The following is a 20,717-nucleotide window of genomic DNA, read 5'->3' as shown; positions in this document are numbered from 1 at the left end:
AAACATTTGTCCCCCAACCTGTGTCCCTAGCACAGTGTCCACCATCTTAAGAACCCCCAGTCCTGGATCCTGAGTTGCTGCACAGCACTTTGGACAATGAGAGTCTACGAACAAGTTGGAGAGGGCACCCTAAGTATGGACATAAGCCTATGCGGATAGAGTACATGGGATGGATGATGTGGGTCAGTGGAGTGAGGCCACTGGGGCTGCTATTGGCCAGGACACCATCAGCCATGTCTTGGGGTCTTTCAGAAATCCCAAGACATGATGAGCCATTTGTTGACCTGTTGGACCTGGCTTTTTTGCAGGGTCATACCCAAACATTTTCGCTCCTTCTTCCTATTTTTTCTGGCCTGCTTTTGTTGGCTTTAGGACTCTGGGCACTTTACCACTGTTAACCAGTGCTAAAGTGCATATGCTGTCTGTGTAAACTGTGATTCTGATTGTTTTTCTATGATTTGCACACTTGATTTACTGGTAAGTCCCTAGTATAGTGTGCCATGTGTGCCCAGGGCCTATAAATTCAATGTTACCAGTGGGCCTGTAGCACTGATTGTGCCACCCACATGAGTAGCCCTGTAAACTTGCTCGAGACCTGCCAATGCAGTGTGTGTGTGCAGTTTTAAACTGCCATGTTGACCTGGCAAGTGCAACCTTTCCCTTTTACTGCATATACGTCACCTCTAAAGTAGGGACCAGGTAGCCTCATGGGCAGGGGGAAGTTTATTTAGAAGGTAGGATACAGACTGATGTGTTTTACATGTCCTGATATTAATAAACTGCCAAATTCAGTTTTCACTATTGCAAGGCCTGTTTCTCCCATAGGTTAAGATGGGGATTACATTTAAATATCTATTAAGTATAGTTTCCCATTGGGAGCAGATAGAGGTTTGGAGTTTGGAGTCTCTGAACTCACAATTTGAAAATACATCTTTTGGTAAACTTATTTTTTAGATTGTCTGCCACTCGGCTGCTGAATCCACGTCTGGGTCAGACTGACAGTTGGGCTGTTTGTGAATTCACTCTAGACAGTAACAGAAAGGGAGCTAAGGTGTGTTCTGCACATCCTGATGGGTCTTCCTGGTCTAGTGTTGGAGGGAGGAGCTGACATGTGCACTTGAAAGGGCTGTGCCTCACCTCACATAATACAGTCTCCAACTCCCTAGAGTGTGGCTGTCGCAGGGCAAGGAAGAGACAGGGAATTGTGCACTACAAAGACTTTCCTCTGAAATCTGCTACTTCCAAGTAGAAATGGGTATAAGAAGTGGACTCAAAACCCCAGATTTTTAGAACACTTCTGGATCAAGAGGATCATCTACCAAGGAGAAGATCTGAAAAGTTCTGAGGAGGAGTACTGCCCCTTTGCTGAGTTTGCTTTGCTGTGTTGGCCTGCAGTTGCTGCTTCTGCCTTAATAAGGACAAAGACTGGATTTTGCTGTGTATCCTGCTTGTGAAGATTCTCTAAGGGCTTGGACAGAGCTTGCCTCCTGTTAAAAAGTATCATGTATTTCACAGACTTCAAATGCTAGCACCTGGGTCGCTTGCTGAGACCCCTGACTTGTTAAGTCATGCCATGTCCAGGCCCTTGGCCCCTGGAAGGAGAAGCTGACCAAACCTGAGGGAAAATCTATGCATCCAAGCTGAAAAATCAATGCAGCAGTGGTGAAATCGATGCATTAGCAGCTCAATGGGGATTCATCGCAGCTGTGCATCTGGATTTTCCATGCATTGGCCCTGGGTATCAAATCTTCAACATCACTGCATGTACTTAAGGGTGCTCGTCCAGAAATTGACACATCCCCTCCTCAGTGAGGAAAGAATTAATGTATTGCTTACCTGGTGGTCAAGGAATTGACGCATGGCCTCACTTGTGAATAAGGAATCAACACATCGTTTGCTGTTGTGACGCACCCTCACCCCTCCAGCTTTATTCTTGATGCATACCATGTACTTTGTGCTTAAACAACGCATCCATTGATTCTTATGAATTAAGACTATTTTTTATTTTAAAATGTGATGTCTTTACTTGTGCATGTTGAATCTTTATTGATTTAGATACAAATTGGCTATTTTTCTAAACTGTTGTGGAGTCCTTTTGTGGTGTTTTCACTGTGTTACTGTATTTGTTTGTGCAAATACTTTACACATTGCCTCTGAGATAAGCCTGACTGCTTGTGCCAAGCTACCAAGGGGGTGAGCAGGAGTTATCCTTGCTGTGTATGTTCTATACCCTGACTAGAGTCAGGGTCCCTACTTGGACTAGGTGTGAACTGACTGACAACTAGAGACCCCATTGTTAACATGACCGAACTCATGGAAATCAAGCAGCTATAGAGGGACATGTATTGGGACATGCGTTAACATATGGAGGCCCACAATTCCAAAATGGCCTTCCTAGCAAGGGTGTTGAGGGGCATGTACACCACCTTGAGCAGTGCTTTTGAATACCTGTCTGCCCCTTCCTTTGGCTCATCAACAGCAGGCCCATCAACATTGTCGCAGCCACAGTAAGGGAGACCCTGCCAGAGAAATAACCAGCCACAGACATCCCTGCCTCTGGAGTAGCTGAACCACCCCTCCCTTCAAGCAGGGATGTTCCAGCAGGGAATCCCAGAGGTGCAGATGGCAAGACACCCACCACTGCCTGCAAAAACCCTCTTCCTTAAGGACGTTCACTTTGTGGAATGATCCTTAAACACCTTCCATTTCCATTACTCTGGGCTTTGGCCTTCCAATGGTGCGGTATCTACTCCAATGATTTCATTCACCATGACTGATCCCTTTGCATATTTTTTTGGGCTGATTCATGTCACATATGTTTTTTGTTAGTCATAGCTCCAATATGAAATCACCCATCAATGGTTCATTGTTGATTTTCTATACACATTTTGCCAAGTAAATATGCCAGACCATGTGGACAATACATGCAGGCTGTTACATCACTACATGCCCAGATGGACTTCTGGCAGACATTGCCCTTGTCAGTGGCATGCAAGGTGGCACTACAAACGTTGGAAGCCCTTTCCCTGCTCCTATATCATTTTGCTAAACTGCCATTGCATGTCCAAACATCCTTATTTTGATCACTGGAAAAGATTGTCAAGTGCCTTAGATGGGGCAACTCGAGGTGCCGTGTAGCACTGTGTACAACTGTACTAGCCTGTGAATAGGGAGGGTCTAGCTGTTCCTAATTTTGAGCAATATTATCTGGCATCCCAGCTGTAGTGGGTTGCAAGATGGCTGGCCACGTTGCAGCTTGTAGACACTGCCACATTGCTACCGGCCTGGACCCATGATGGTGTGCTCTGGCTATCCGCACCTGTAATTTTCCCCTCTAACTCAGCTTACCCTATTATTTGTGGTGTGCTTTAGGCGTAGCTTATATTATATTAAATCAATCATGCCCTATGCTCTGGCTCTTGCGAGAGAGGGTACACCTCAAGGGGACCAGTTTACTACGGCTGATATCGTGGGTAAGGGTGCTGATCATGGAAGATCTATATGAAGACGGCGCACCCTTGGCTTATGAGGTACTAGTGGAGGCATTGGGCCTATCCCCAGGCAATCTTTGCTCCACGCCACCTTACTGGTGCATTACAACAGTGATGAGGCAAGATAGCTAGCAAACCGCCTATGCAACTAACCATACAGTACTTTAAAGTCAGGTTCACATTTAGGCTCACATTCACAGTCTGTTTGCACCGGATTTGCGTCAGTTTTCTTACGCAAATCCCATGCAAACTTATCACCATATTTACATTTTGACATTAGACATGTCTAGCATCAAACATATGGAGTTTGCGTCATTTTAAGGATGTGTGAAACTGCCTTGCGTCAATGAGATGCAAGGTAGGCGTACCTATCCAAAAAAATGACTCAAACCCCTTTGCGCCATATTTATCCAACAGGGCAAAAATGACGCACGGGTGGGAGGTGGACCTGAAAAATTACGCTGAGCCCGATTAGCATCAAATTTTAACGCCTGGGTCAGGGCAGGTGTTAAAATAAGGCAAACACACCACTACTTAAGGAAAATACACACAAGCAACATCATTGCTCAATAAGGACAACATGGAGGTGCTACTGATGCAGCATGCTAGACGACGCAGAGCACAAGACCAGCAGCAGCAGCCACCACCACCCCACCGTGGCCCACAAATGCAATGCAAAAGGCAGGAGAGGGTCTTCAGGACCAGGACAACCCTCTAGGGCCTCAGGGAACAGGACATCATCTGGAGGTATAGACTCAACTGGCAAGCCATCCAGCAGCTGCTGCGCCAAACTGAGCCACATATAACAGCCAGCCTGCAGACACCACACAATATACCGCCGGTGACCAAGCTGCTAGCTGTCCTGCACATGTCGGCAAGTGGCTCCTTCGAAACAACTGTGTCGCTGGGGTATCACAGCCCTCATTCTCTGCATTCCTTCCCAAGTTCTCAGATGCCATCATCTCCCTCACACCCTGCCACATCAGCTTCCCCAACACCCAGCAAAAGCAGCTGAAGATCAAACAGGGGTTTTATCAAATACATGGCTTCCCGCATGTGCTTGGTGCAATAGACTGCACGCATGTCTGGATTGTACCACCTGCAGCAAAAGAGCTTCTGTACTGGAACAGGAAGCACACCCACTCCATAAATGTGCAGGCCATAGTTGACCACCAGGGATTGTTTACCAACGTCTTGGCCAAGTATCCTGGGAGTGTACAGGATTCTTTCATCTTTCGCCACAGCACCATCAATCAGCACTTCCAGGACGGATGATATGGCAATGGCATTCTTGTCAGTAAGTCCATAAATCTAGCAATATACACATGGCACAGCAACCCTGTAGGACACACAACACATACACCACTACATTTCCACATGGGCAGGAAGACACTGAGGGTTGACACAGGTAGTTATGTTGTACACCTAGCCACAATGGGATGCACACCTATGGACAAATGACGGCTGCCAATAACATTAGCTGCCAATAACATTAGCTGCCACTCTGGAGCTACAAAGGACCAATGTCAAAGCACACAGTGACAATGACATGGCCTGCACTGGAAGCACAACTTGGAAGATGAACCATTTACTATTACATTAGGTCACATAGTCAATCCCACACCCTCCCAACCAATCTGTACTGTGGAAGGGGGGTACAATAGGTTTTGCTGCAGGTCAAACACTATAAGACACATAGCATGATGATGCAGATTCACATGTAGGTGAGACGGACATACTGAAACAGCCCCAACATCATACATCACTTCTGGGGTGCCGTTGCCAGGTAGCAATAAGGAAGTGGACACATATTAATGTGCCACTAATGCAAACTGCATACTGTTGCACACACTGAAAGAGCCAATTGTCAATCAAAATAACAGATGTACAGGGAGATGGCCCTTCCAGCACAGATACATCCACCTCTACAAGACAGCTAGCCAGGTTACCTGGAGCAAGTTTCATAGTTTAGGTCCACGGTTTCACATGAGCCACTGGAAGAAGGAACTACAAAGGCTTGCATAGAAACAAGTCACACATGAGACATTTGTGCATTGTCAATACTGAACACCTCAGTGCTGCCAACTTAGGGAGATGTGTTGTGCAATGTCACCAAGCCTAATCCAAGGGCCTCACTGTTGCATTTTATCTTCAATGACATATGTCTAATTGGATGGGATGTCCAGGCCATGTAGTGCAACCATGTTACCACCACATTGGAATCTATTGTGTGTGTGGCAGTATCATGTCCCCACCAGTGAAAGCACACTAAAACATGTTACTTACTACACAACGCATGGCTACTGATCAGCAGTTTGGAAACAAAATCATAGATACCAGGTCAATGAGCCAAACACAAGTTGTCAAGTCAAATAACCCACTACAGAAAAAAACTCACAGAAGCCCAGGATCTCACACAATACCACAAACGCATATGAGTCACAGACGACACAAGATATTATTTGCCATGCTACATGACATTCCTTGTGCAAGGAATAACAAAATACTTACTCCTATTTATTTTTCAGCTGATTAGGGTTACAGGATCCAGCCATGGATCATGAACCCATTCCCCAACACAAGCACAGCAGCAGAGCGTGCCTATAATGAGGCACATTGGAGGACACGCACCATTGCAGAAAGGACCTTTGGCATCCTGAAGTCCAGTTCAGGTGCCTGGACATCACAGGAGGCAGCCCCTATATGCCCCAGAAATGGTCTGCAAGATTATATTGACTTGTGCCATCCTGCACAACATTTGTGTGAGGAGTAACATCCCCCTATATGAACCAGAGCAAGAACTGCCGGAGGAGGAGGAGGATGGTACCAGGGAAAATGAGGGGGAACATCCAAACACAGCTGCAGGAATGCGCTGCAGACAGTAGATTGTTCAAAACTTTTTTCACCAATAATCACTCCTTGTTAGGTTATGTAATTAAACATCTCACTTTATCACACAATCCTGCTCTGGTTACCTATTTCTCCATCATATGTTCTTTAGGAATGTGAGTATTACCTCAGGGAGCATGTCACAAAGACAAATCGGCAAAATTCTGATGCAACTTTACATGTGATGCATATGATTGTACAGCACACATCACACACATGTAAAAAAATAATCTTTTGAATTTCACATATGAAGGATAAAATCATACGACCACAGCATATGACACACATCCACGTTGCCAACCTGGTCTACTGTAGCCTATGACACACAACTATTACATCTCCAATCATAAGGTAAATAAGCTTATTTACACATCCATACATGAGACAGTGGATGTGAAATATCAGTCGTAACAAGAATGTATGAACATTAGTAAGTGTGTCATTTGCTAACTCTGCAAGGAGCTTGTGTGACAAGAGGTGCATACTTTCTGAAAATTGATAGCATGGGTGTCCCAGATATGCCAAGCAATGTTCACAACACATGCCCTGTGCACCTCATCCCTGGAAATAATTTCTGTCACTGTCATGTGTTAAGTCTCTGCCCTCCCATCTCTAGGGGGCGCGGTAAATGGACAATCTGTACCCTGGGAATCATCGTTATCACTCAACTAGAATTCCATTCTGACTCCTGTTTGCTTCCCTTTTCCATATGGCATGCTATAGAAGAACTACATTAGCCTGCATGGACTTCAGCTTCCATAATGTACTGCCTGGTAGTCGGTAAGACCTGTGATCTTCTGTCAATTGCTTCCTATGGGAAAAGTCTGGTTGTCCCTTTATACTGGATTCTCTCATTCAGGACTTGGGAGAGACTGAAGCTGTGACCTCTCTTTTGCAGCCCAGCCATGTGACTCTCCCCTGGCCTTGCTGCTGCCTGGAACTGCTTAGAATCTGCCATTCCCCGAAGCTCCTTGTCATGCATTGGAGTATGGTTAATTTGTGTTCCAGACCTCTTGTTGGATTGTGCTACAGTCCTGATTATGCCTGAACCTACTCTCTGTTTACTCAGTGCTGTTCCTGGTTGACTCTGCTCCCTGTTTCTCAGCCTTGTTCATGGTGGTTTCCCCCAGAGCCTGCTTTCTGTTACCCAGACCTGTTCCAGCCTTTGCATCAACCAGAGCCTGTTCCCTGTGCCTGGCTTTACCTACTAGTTGGTTCCCTTGCTTTCTGTTTCCTCTTGGGGTATTGTGTCTGGTAAATGTACTATCAGTCCTCACCTGTCTAGAAGTGTTTAACTTTGTATTTGTTTTGGCACCTGGTTTTCAGGAGGCTGATCCAGCACCCACCCTTTGTCTAATGTGTTGTAAAGAGTCATTAGTGCCTAACAGTATCAGTGTGCTATGGTTGTATTCCAGGAATTGTTACTGTGTTTCCAGCCTGACCAACAAGGGCTAGTCTTGTGCATGTAAGTACAATCCTTGTTTGTGCCCTACAGGTCCAGTCACAGATTCACTTCTGATGCCTCCTTTCTATGGGGCTTGCGTGGTGACTAGCTGTGAGATTAATCTGCACAGAGGCACTGACGTTCCCTGTTACTATGGGAAATTCTGAGCCCTACCCTGTGTAGCCCCCTGACCTGTTTTAGGCCAGGAGTACACTTTGGATCCACCAGCCTGCCTCCATGCCCCTGACCCCGCCGTTTGCCACTGATAGGAAGTTCGAGGCCCTCCACCACCCGCAGGCACCCGCCTGCGCCTCATACCTGGTGCATAGTGGTAGGCATATCTAGTGTGCTCTTTCCTTTTGTTGTATTTTGTTTTTGTATTTGGTATTTCATTGTATACACTGCTGTTACCTGTATTTGTGCTCTTTTACTGTCCCGCTTCATTTTCTCACTGTGATTTTGCCTGTTTTTCAAAGCCGGCTCTTGCTGGTTTCCCCGTCCCTGCCACTGCGTCCCCTGCGGCCCCATACCCATCGTACCCCTATTGGTCTCTCCCCTCCCGCCTCTTAGCTGCTCCTCCCTCCCACCTCCCCTTCTCAATGGCGGACACTGCGCGGAGCCCTGTGTGACCCCCTGGCCTGTTTAAGGCCAGGAGTATACTTTGGCTCCACCAGCCTTCCTCCGTGCCCCTGACCCTGCCGTTTGCCACTGACAGGATGTTCAAGGCCCTCCACCACCCGCAGGCACACGCCTGCACATCATCCATGGTGCCTAGTGGTAGGCGTATCTAGTGTGGTCTTTACTTTTGTTGTATTTCGTTTTTTGTATTTGGTATTTCGTTTTATACACTGCTGTTAACTGTATTTGTGCCCTTTTACTGCCCTGCTTCATTCTTCTGACTGTGATTTTCCCTGTTTTTCAAAGCCGGCTCTTGCTGGTTTCCCGGTCCCTGCTGCTGCGTCTCCTGCATCCCCTCCCCCCTCGCGCCCCACTGGTCTCTCCCCTCTAGCCTCCCAGCTGCTCCTCCCTCCTACCTCCTCTTCTTAATGGTGGCTGCGTTTCTCCGACCCCCCGAAGCACCACTACTCCTCCACTGAACTCCATGCCCTCAACCCAGGCCAGCACCCCGCCTGCGCCCAGGCCAACCCCAAACACACAAATGGACAATTCACATGCCACTCATGCCATTTTTTCTGCACTCACACTAACACCATCAACACCAACAAGCACCGCAATAACACCAAACCCCGCAACCACCTTAACTGCGTCCTCCTTAACACCCGCTCAATCCACAAGCACACCATCGAGCTTTGGGACCTGCTCACAACATACTCTATTGACATTCCCTTCCTCACTGAAACATGGCTGAACCCCTCATCGGAACCCGACATCACCATAGCCATCCCAGAAGGTTACAAAATCACCCGTAGAGACCGCATAAACAAACCAGGAGGAGGTATCGCCATAATACACAAAAACACCATAAAAATTTCCACCAACACCAACGATACCCTAGACAATGCAGAACACCTACACTTTCAAATACACATCAACGCCAACACCACCCTTAGAGGAACCCTCATCTACAGACCACCAGGACCCGCCCCCCCATTCTGCGACTCCATCACAGATACCATCAGCTCCCACGCCTCACCTCCACAGACTGCATACTCCTTGGTGACATCAACTTTCACCTGGAAAGCACCCACGACTGCAACTCCACAGCCCTGCTGGACAACCTCACAAACCTTGGCCTAAGGCAACTGGTTACCTCACCCACTCACTCAGCGGGACACATGCTAGATGCCATCTTCACCTCCAGCAACCACATCAACTTCACTCACACCACCGAGCTCCACTGGACTGACCACCACAGCGTCCACTTCTCCTCCATGAAACCCCCCACCCACCACCAACAAAACACTACACCCTACCGCAAGTGGAACAAGATCTCCAAAGAACACCTGATCGCCAACCTCACACAAGCTCCACCTCCCATCACCAATGACCCCAACACCGCCGCCCACAACCTCACACAATGGCTAGCAACCTGCCCAGACTCCCTCGTCCGTTTGAAAACAAACAACAACACCCACATCACATCAAGACCGCCCCCTGGTTCACAACAGACCTCCAGGCCTCCAAACGAGAATGGCGAAAAATTTAGAAAGCCTGGCGCCAAGAACCCTCAATGAGCAACTTCTCTGCCCTCAAAACAACTATGCGCAAACACCACCAACTCATCCAGACCACGAAATGGTCCTTCTACAAAGAACGCATAGACAACAACACACACAACAGCATGGAACTCTTTGCCATCGTCAAAGAATTCACCAAACCCAAATCCAGCACCATCGACCCCCCACACTCCCAAAATCTCTGCAACTCCCTCTCCAACTACTTTCACAGCAAAATCGCAGACATACACAACAGCTTCACAGCAGCAGCACCCACCATCACAATCACCACCACTGACACAACCTATACCACAACACCCTCACCGCACTGCTCCAACCAACTACACACCTGGACCCACACCTACGATGAAGAAATTGGCAGAACCATGAACTCCATCCACTCCAGCTCCCCAGCAGACCCTTTCCCCCACCACATTTTCAACAAGGCCAGCCAAATCATCGCTACCCAGCTCCGTGCTGTCATCAACAGTTCCTTTGACACCGATACCTCCCAGACGTTTGGAAGCTCGCCAAAGTCAACGCTCTTCTCAAAAAACCCAAAGCAGACCTGGAAGAACTCACAAACTAACATCCCATTTCTCTTCTCCCCTTCCCCACAAAGGTCACTGAGAAGATAGTAAACGCTCAACTTTCTCATTTCTTACAAGAAAACAACATACTCAACACCTCCCAGTCTGGATTCCGCAAGAACCACAGCACTGAGACCGCCCTCATTGCCTGCACAAATGACATCAGGACCAGAGTGGACAAGGGCGAGACCGTCTCCCTCATCCTTATAGACCTCCCTGCAGCTTTTGACACTGTATGCCACCAAACCCTCTGCACATGCCTTTTAGACGCCGGAATTCGACAAAAGGCCCTGGACTGGCTCACCTCCTTCCTCGCCAGAAGTACCCAAAGAGTTCGCCTCCCTCCTTTCCAGTCTACAGCCACCAGGATCATCTGTGGGTCCCCCAAGGATCCTCCCTCAGCCGCACCCTCTTCAACATCTACATGGCTCCTCTCACCAACATCCTCCGCCCCCACAGCATCACCATCATCTCATATGCAGATGACACCAAGCTCATCATCTCCCTCACTAGGAACCCAGCCACCTCCAAGATTAACCTGCACGCCAGACTCCTCAACGTCACCAAATGGATGACAGCAAGCCACCTCAAATTAAACTCAAACAAAACAGAGATCTTCATCTTCGGCCCCAACAAGACAGCATGGAACGACTCCTGATGGACCACCACCCTCAGACCACCCCCAACACCCACCACCCACGCATGCAAACTTGGCATCATTCTAGACTCATCTCTCTCCATGACCCAGCAAATCAACGCCATATCATCCTCCTGCTTCAACACCCTTTGCATGCTACACAAGACTTTCAAATGGATTCCATTAGAAACAAGAAGAACAGTCACCCACACCCTCATCAGCAGCAGACTGGACTACGACAACGCCCTCTATGCAGGGACCACAGTCAAGCTTCAAAGAAAACTCCAGCGAATTCAGAACACAGCCGCACGTCTCATCCTCAACCTCCCTCGCCACGAACACATATCCACCCACCTCAGATCCCCACACTGGCTGCCCATCAACAAAAGGATCATTTTCAAAGTCCTCATCCACGCTCACAAAGCCATCCACGACACTGGACCGGCCTACCTCAACGAACGAGTAACATACCAACTCGAGGGCTCCGCCCCACCGACCTCGCCCTCGCTACAGTCCCCCGCATCCAACGCATCACCTCTGGCGGAAGATCCTTCTCCCACCTCGCTGCCAAGACCTGGAACTCCCTCCCCACCAACCTTTGCAAGACCCAGGACCTCCTAACCTTCAGAAAGCACCTTAAAACATGACTTTTTGTGCAGTAACCATCAACCCCCCCTCCTAGCACCTTGAGGCCCTAACAGGTGAGGAGAGCGCTTAAGAAATTATTTGATTGATTGTGTACAATCTTAGTGATAAGCCCTGCATGTTTGTCCATTACTGGCCCGTTCCATATTTGTCCACACTAAGGTTAATCTGTATTCACTCTACTGTATTATCTGCCTCACCATAGGTTCCCTATCCTCTTGTATGCCTTTAGCTGCTCTTCTGCTTTGGTATACTTCTTCCTTTCAGGATACTCTGTTTACTCAGGGGTTACCGCAACAGACTCCTGACTAGACCCACACGAAACTGTAACACCATGTAGGCCATTACTGACACAGGGTACATATGCCCACACACTTGAACAGGACACTTCTGTGGAATGCCCATCTGAAAATATGTCAGCACATGCAGCCAGGGCAGCAGGTCCACCACAGCAACATTAGTAACACTGACGTGCACATAACAATTTTATGAGTGGAATTAAGTCACAGTGTACCAAATATGTACAAATGGTTGACATATGGGTAGTTCACAAACAAGTCACCATGAAGACAATTAGGGGGTCATTCCGACCCTGGCGGTAAAATCCGCCAGGGCCAGGGACCGCGGATGCACCGCCAACAGGCTGGCTGTGCATCCCTGGGCATTCTGACAGCGGCGGTACAGCCGCGGTCAGAAACGGGAAACCGGCGGTGTACCGCCGGTTTCCCGCTGCCCTGGGGAATCCTCCACGGCGGCAGCTTGCTGCGCCGCCATGGGGATTTCGACCCACTTACCGCCATCCTGTTCCTGGGTGTTTTGGCCGCCAGGAACAGGATGGCTGTAAGGTGTGTCGTGGGGCCCCCGAAACAGGACCCCACCAAGATTTTCAGTGTCTGCCATGCAGACACTGAAAATCGCGGCGGGTGCAACTGCACCCGTCGCACCCTTTCCACTCCGCCGGCTCCATTCGGAGCCGGCATCCTCGTGGAAGGGGGTTTCCCGCTGGGCGGGCGGGCGGCCTTCTGGCGGTCGCCCGCCCGCCCAGCGGGAAACTCAGAATAACTGTCTTCTGACCGCGCAGTGGTATTCTGGCGGCTCCCGCCGGCCCTGCAATAACCGCGGCCGGCGGGAGTCAGAATGACCCCCTTAATGACATATGAGGGGTAACATATCCGAAATAGCCCTCATCAGCCATCCTCAATCATCCTTGTGTTTTGTTTGTCGTGGGAAATGTAATGCCACCAAAGTCAAACAACTACAGACATCAAATGAGTCAACACATATTACAAACACACATCATTGCCATCTGATGTAGAAACCCATTTTTTTCACATTCATACATGAGCGTTAAGTCAAATGTATTGAATGCCGTTCCTTCAGAAGCACACAGATTGTTGTTACGGTTTACTCACACACAAAACACACAGGCCATGATTTATGCTTTGGTAGCGCCGCATTGTCGTCATTTAGTGCCTCAAAAGTGGCACAAACTTACAAAATACAATTGTATTGTGTATGTTCGCCTCATTTTTACATCAGAAAATAAAGGAAATGCAGCACAAAATTAGTATAAACCTGGGCCGCAGTTGCATGCTCTACCACATGTGGCCAACCATTATACCACGCACTGCAGGCCATACCATCCTATCTCCCTCTTGATACAGGGTGCATGCATGTTAAATAATTGAAAATCACGCAAACACAGTTTGAGTAAAAAAGTGTACGCAAGTGCTTTAAAAAACAATGCAAACGCTAACTAAAAAGACTTGGGCCCCTAGCGTTAATTCCACCAGCGCACCCCACTCATGCGGATATCCATTAAAATAGAAGTTGCCCAGTAGTGCGTGGTATTTTGCCGCACATGTACATTATGCATAGAATATATTCATGCAAACATCGTATGCGTAAAAAAAAAACACGCAAGATGGAAAACGGGCTGAAAAGGGGAACGGAAGGGATATATTAGGAACTCCTGTTTACAGAAATGGTACTGTGGGTGTTCTTTCACTTTCACTTTACAGTCTGTACTTTTTCTTGACTGTGTCTTGGTGTTGCTGATCTCTGGATTGTGTTTATTGTATCTTGTGGTGTCTCTCTTGTGTCTTTTTGTGAATTCTATTTGTATATTGTACCTGTTTAAGTGTTTTTGTGTAGTTTAGTGTTTTTTGGATTGTATTTGTACTGTTGGGTGTCTGTTTGGGGGTTAGATTAGTTGGGTTAGTTGGGGTTTGTATTTTGGGTTGTAAGTTTCCTTTTTTCAGATTTATTTTCCTTCCTTTTTCCGTTTTTCTGTTTCTATTGTTGTGCACCAAAATGTTGTGAAGGGTGAGGCTGACCTGCATGGGTGAGGAGGAGCTTGGGGCCTTTGTGTGGCTGGTGTGCCATTTTCTGCTGATGATGCTGGAGTTGGTTGGGCGTGTGATACAGGGGTTTCACACATAGGCAAGGCGGCAGCGTTGGGGCAAGGTGCTCTAACGCCTCAAACGTGTCTTCAACACAACAAGGAATGAGCACCAGCTGAAGCATCACTGGGCTGACCTGGTGGCCCGAGAAAAGGACCTGCTGGACCACCTGGGTATGGTGATTGGTGTACAGTAGAATGCTCTGGAGTGACAGTAGCAGATGTCTTGACATGCTACATGCAATGTTTGTGGCCATGTTGAATGCAAGCTGAGCAAACTGTTAGTGTCCCAGTACTGAAATGTATTCCACATATCTATACATGTCAACAATGCAGTCCTTTGCTTTGTTGAGTCATGTCCGACTATTACTTAGGGCCACATGTACAAAGCTATTTTTAGTTCTCACAAACTGCCTAGTTTTCAGATTTTTTGTGTTTACGTCACAAATAATATTCATTCAAATGCACACCCCCAATTTGCCAATCTGCAATCACATTGCCCAATCACAAAACAGGGTTTGTTAGTGAAATTTAGGAAGGGGCATTCCTTTCCTATTAGTGAGTCGCAGTCCACTGATTGATACTTTCTTGACCAAAAATGCTGGAATTAAACAATTTCAGTTACCATCCATTTCAAGTTGGTCCTAACCCATTTGCAAAAGTGGAGTGGCCCCCATGGGATCCCTTCTCCTTTGTGAATGCATGCCCAAAATTTGTTTCTAATTAGGAAGTTGTCCCACGGACCACTGACTGCTTCCAAAAAAATATTTGAGTCATAATATTGGTTTTTGAAATGCTTTCTGGTTACCCCTGCTTAAATAAGTCTGCATTTAAACGAAAATATACATCCCTTTTTGAAAGCAGTTACAGACATGGTGGTCTGCTGAGCCCAGCAGGCCAGCATCCCAAGAGGTTTGCAAAATGAGACCTACCTCATCAAAATTCATGAGGTAGGTCATTTGATACCCCACAGTGTCATTGACAGTGTTCTACCTCAAATCTTCCTACTTACAAATTGCTAGTTGCTAAGTCTCACAATGTGTGACTCACAAAACCTGATCTTGGTACATGTGGCCCGAGTAATACTTTTCAGGTGCAATGACAACACTTGGGCCCACGCCTTCTCTCAATGATGATCACCTCAGACGCTGTCAGCATAACAGCATACCACATTTCACTGCATTGGGACAGCAAAGTGGGTTATCCATGTTTAGTGCTACATTCTTATCATTACACACACATAATCCCTGCCATCATGTTGGAAAAGGGGGCATATATGTCTTAGGGGACACTGCCAATGGGGCATTTGTTACCTGCATACAACTATGCCACATCTGTTATGGACCACTGAATGCATGGTATTTGCTGACTGAAAATTGACCCACATGTCCATCACACAGTTACTCATTGTCCTTTGATGCATAAGCCACAATACCTGAGTCACTTGTATTGCAGTACACCAAGGAAGTGCCATTGACATTATCACCCAATTACAAATCATGACATGGGGTACCATCTGAAATAGATAAGCCACAGATCTTGTGGTCAGGTTTCAATCAATCAATCAATCAAAAAAATGTATAGAGCACGCTACTCAGCCGTGAGGGTCTCAAGGTGCTTGTGGGGGAGGGCGAAAGGGGGTTACTGTTCGAACAGCCATGTCTTGAGGTTTTTTCTGAAGAGTAGGAGGTCTTTGGTTTGACAGAGGTTGGTGGGGAGGGAGTTCCAGGTTTTGGGGGCGAGGTAGGAGAAGGCCCTGCCTCCTGTGGTGGTTCGATGGATGCGGGGGACTGTAGCTAGTGCGAGTTCGGCTGATTCGAGTTTGCGGTAGGGAGTGTGGAAGTTCACTCTTTCGTTGAGGTAGGTCGGGCCAGTGTTGTGGAGGGATATGTGTGCGTGGATGAGGATCTTGAAAGTGATTCTCTTGTCAATGTGGAGCCAGTGAAGAGATTTGAGGTGTGGTGAGATTCGTTCGTGGCGGGGGAGGCCAAGGACGAGGCGTGCGGCTGTGTTCTGGATTCTCTGGAGTTTGAGTTTGAGAGCGGTGCCAGCATAGAGGGCGTTACTGTAGTCAAGTCTGCTGCTGATGAGTGCATGGGTGACTGTCTTCCTGGTCTCTGGGGGAATCCATTTGAAGGATTTTTTTAGAGTGCGGAGTGTGTGGAAGCAGGAGGAGGTTAGGGCATTGATTTGTTGTGTCATGGAGAGGGAGGGGTCCAGGATGATGCTGAGGTTGCGTGCGTGGTTTGCGGGGGTGGGTGCGAGGCCTAGGCTGGTGGGCCACCAGGAGTCATCCAATATGGTTTTGTTGGGGCAGAAGATGATGATCTCAGTTTTGTTGGACTTAAGCTTGTGGTGGTTAGTTGTCATCCAGTTGACGGTGTCGCGGAGAGCAGCGTGTAGATTGGTTTTGGCAGTGATGGAGTTGCGGGTGAGGGAGAGGATGAGTTGGGTGTCATATTCGTAGGAGAGGATAGTGATTCCGTGTGGTCGGAGGATGTTGGCTAGGGGGATCATGTAAATGTTGAAGAGTGTGGGGCTGATGGAGGACCCTTGGGGGACTCCGCAGATGGTCTTGGTAGCGGTGGAGTGGAAAGGTGGAAGGCGGACTCTCTGGGTCTGGTCGGTGAGGAAGGATGTGAGCCAGTCTAAGGCTTTGTGGCAATTTCCTATGTTGTGGAGGCGTGTGCGGAGTGTGTGGTGGCAGACAGTGTCAAAGGCTGCAGAGAGGTCTAGGAGGATGAGTGCGACAGTCTTGCCTTTGTCGACTTTGGTCCTGATGTCGTCAGTGCATGCAATGAGGGCGGTTTTGGTGCTGTGGTTCTTGCGGAACCTGGATTGTGAGGGGTCAAGAGTGTTGTTTTCTTCGAGGAAGTGGGATAGGCGGGTGTTGACTAGTTTCTCGGCAACCTTGGCGGGGAAAGGGAGGAGGGAGATGGGGCGATAGTTGGAGAGGATCTCTGGGTCGGCTTTGTTTTTTTTTACGAGAGCAGTGATTTCCGTGTGCTTCCAGGGGTCTGGGTACGTGGGGGAGTCGAAAGAGGAGTTGATTATGTCGAGGAGTATGGGGGCGATGGTTGGGCTGGCTTTCTTGTAGATACAATGTGGACGGGGGTCGGAGGGGGATCCGGAGTGGATGGAGTTCATGGTTTTTTCTGTGTCTTCGTGTGTGGTGGGGGCCCAGGTGGTGAGTGTGGTGGGGGGGTCGTGAGTGAGGTTCAGTTGGGTGAGTGAGGGGTGTGTGTGGTGGGTGTGTGGTATGAAGCTGTTGTGGATGTCCAGGATTTTGTGGTGGAAGTAATTGGTGAGGGTGTCACATAGGGGCTGTGTGTCTATGTTGCTGGCTTTGGATTTGGCTAGCTCTTTAATGATGGTGAAGAGTTCATTGCTGTTTTGAGAGTTGTTTTCAAGGCGTGTCTTGTAGTGATCTCTTTTGGCGGTGCGTATGAGTTGGTGATGGGTGCGAATGGTGGCTTTGAGGGTGGAGAAGTTGGTTGTAGAGGGTTCTTGTTGCCATATTTTCTCCGCTTGGCGGCATTTGCGCTTGGAGTCTTGGAGTTCCGGGGTGAACCATGGGGTGTTCTTGATGTTGCGGTGGTGATGTGTTTTCTGAGGGGGCCAGTGTGTCTGCGCAGGTAGTGATCCATTTAGAGAGGTTGTGTGCTCCTGCGTTGGGGTCGTTGGTGTGGGGGGGAGGTTGTGAGCCAGTTGGGAGTTCAGGCGTTCTGTGGGGATCTTGTCCCACATGCGGTAGGGTGTGGTGTGTTGATGGTGGTGTGTGGGGCGTTTGGTGAAGGAGAAGTGGACGCAGTGGTGGTCAGTCCAGAGGAGTTTGGTGGTGTGGGCGTAGGCTATGTGTTGGCTTGAGGTGAAAATTGCGTCAAGAGTGTGACCTGCTGAGTGGGTGGGTGACCAGTTGTTTGAGTCCGAGGTTGGTGAGGTTGTCTATGAGGGTCATAGAATTGTGGTCTTGAAGGTTCTCCAAGTGAAAGTGGAAATCACAGAGGAGGATGTAGTCTGTGGAGGTGAACGCGTGCAAGCTGATGGTGTTGCGATGGTGTCGCAGAAGGCGGGGCGTGGTCCTGGTGGTCTGTAGATTAGTGTACCTCTGAGGGTGTAGTTGTTGTTAATGTGGATTAGGAAGTGCATGTGTTCTGTGTTGTCGATAGTGTCTTGGGAGCTGGTGGTGACTTTGATGGTGTCCCTGTGTAGGATGGCGATGCTACCACCTGGCCTGTTGAGGCAGTCTTTGTGTTGGAGTTTGTATCCCTTGGGGTTGGCGATGGCTATGTCGGGTTCTGAGGAGGGGGTGGTCCAGGTTTCTGTGAGGAAGGCGATGTCAGGTGAGTGTGATGTGATGAGGTCCCAGAGTTCTATGGCATGTTTGTGAAGGGAGCGGGTGTTGAGGAGCAGGCAGTTGAGGTGGTTGTGGTGGGTGGTGTGGTGCGTGAGGGTGTTGTTACGGGGTGTGTTCTGGTTGTGGGGTGGTGTGCTGCGGGGCTGGTTGGTGGGGGTGGGGGCAGAGCAGGTGTGTATTGCGTTGGGGGTGTAGTGTTTGTTGTCGGGGTCGCTATGGTTGGTGTGTGGTGTGAGGGATGAGGAGCAGGAGAAATGACTGGTGTGGCAGGTGAAGGGGCCATGAGTGTGTGTGTGGGGCTGGAAAGGGTGCAGGTGGGGCTAGGGCCTGGGTTGAGTGAGTGGAGGGTGAGGGGGGAGTAGATTAGTCTGAAGGGGCCAGGGGGACTGGCGCTGGGTCAGTCTTGGTGCGGACGGGCGCAGGGGGACTTGCTGCTGCCATAAATGCGGAGGAGGGAGAGAGTCGCAGCTGGGAGGAGGGAGGTCTGGGCGAATGGGAAGGCTGGGGGGGTGGGTCCGCAGGGATTAGCAGGGGCGGGAAAAAAAACAAAAGGAAAAATGGACGGTGAGGAGGTGGGGGAGGCGGGAGGGGCTGCTGGGGTGCAGCGGCAAAGGGAAAAGAGAGAGAAGATGGGAAACGGACGGTGAGGAGGTGAGGGGAGGCAGGAGGCAGGAGTGGCCGCGGGGGTGCAGCGGCAAGGGAAAAGTGAGAGAAGATGGGAAAATAACATTGAGGAGGTGGGGAGAGGCGGAAGGGGCCGGGGGGTGCAGTGGCAAGGGAAAAGAGAGAGAAGATGGGAAACGGATGGTGAGGAGGTGGGGGGAGGCAGAGGTGTTGCAGGGTGAAGCGGCAAGGCAAAAGAGAGAGAAGAATGGAAATGGACGGTGAGGAGGTGGGGGGAGGCGGGAGGGGCGGCGGGGGTCCAGCGGCAAGGGAAAAGAGAGAGAAGATGGGAAACGGATGGTGAGGAAGTGGGGGGAGGTGGGAGGGGCCGCGGGGATGCAGCAGCAAGGGAAAAGAGAGAGAAGATGGGAAACGGACGGTGAGGAGGTGGGGGGAGGCGGGAGGGGCCGCGGGGGTGCAGCAGCAAGGGAAAATAGAGAGAAGATGGGAAACGGACAGTGAGGAGGTGGGGGAGGAGGGGGGGCAGCAGGGGTGCAGCGGCAAGGGAAAGAGAGAGAAGATGGGAAATGGACGGTGAGGAGGTGAGGGGAGGCGGGAGGGGCCGCGGGGGTGCAGGGGCAAGGGAAAAGAGAGAGAAGATGGGAAACAGACGGTGAGGAGGTGGGGGAGGCGGGAGGGGCAGCGGGGGTGCAGCGGCAAGGGAAAAGAGAGAGAAGATGGGAAATGGACGGTGAGGAGGTGAGGGGAGGTGGGAGGGGCGGCGGGGGTGCAGTGGCATGGGAAAAGAGAGAGAAGATGGGAAACGGACGGTTAGGAGGTGAGGAGGCGGGAGGGGCAGCGGGGTGCAGCAGCAAGGGAAAAGAGAGAGAAGATGGGAAACCGACGGTGAGGAGGTGGGGGAGGCAGGAGAGGCTGCGGGGGTGCAGCGGCCAGGGAAAAGAGAGAGATGATGGGAATCGGATGGTGAGGAGGTGAGGGGAGGCAGGACGGGCCACGGGTGTGCAGCGGCAAGGGAAAAGAGAGAGAAGATGGGAAACAGATGGTGCGGAGGTGGGGGGAGGCGGGAGGGGCTGCGGGGGTGCTGCGGCAAGGGAAAAGAGAGAGAAGATGGGAAACGGACGGTGAGGAGGTGGGGGAGGCGGGAGGGGCAGCAGGGGTGCAGTGGCAAGGGAAAAGAGAGAGAAGATGGGAAACAGATGGTGAGGAGGTGGGGGAGGTGGAATGGGCCGCAGGAAAAGGAAAAGAGAGAGAAGATGGGAAACGGACAGTGAGGAGGTGGGGGGACAATCCGCAGGGACGCAGCGGCGGGGATTTTAAGATAAACTGAACGGCCAAATAGAAGTAGCGCGGGCCGACGGTGTGAGGAGCGACCAAGGGTTTAGCACCACATGATTGTTAGGCCCAGTGCATGTGTGCATATGTGTTTCAACTGAGCTGTCACATTGGCAGCTACAACAAATCG

The sequence above is a fragment of the Pleurodeles waltl genome, chromosome 5 (assembly GCF_031143425.1).
Source record: "Pleurodeles waltl isolate 20211129_DDA chromosome 5, aPleWal1.hap1.20221129, whole genome shotgun sequence".
NCBI classification, from domain to species: domain Eukaryota; kingdom Metazoa; phylum Chordata; class Amphibia; order Caudata; family Salamandridae; genus Pleurodeles; species Pleurodeles waltl.
The sequence above is the reverse complement of the archived record's forward strand: the minus strand, read 5'-3'. Positions refer to the sequence as shown.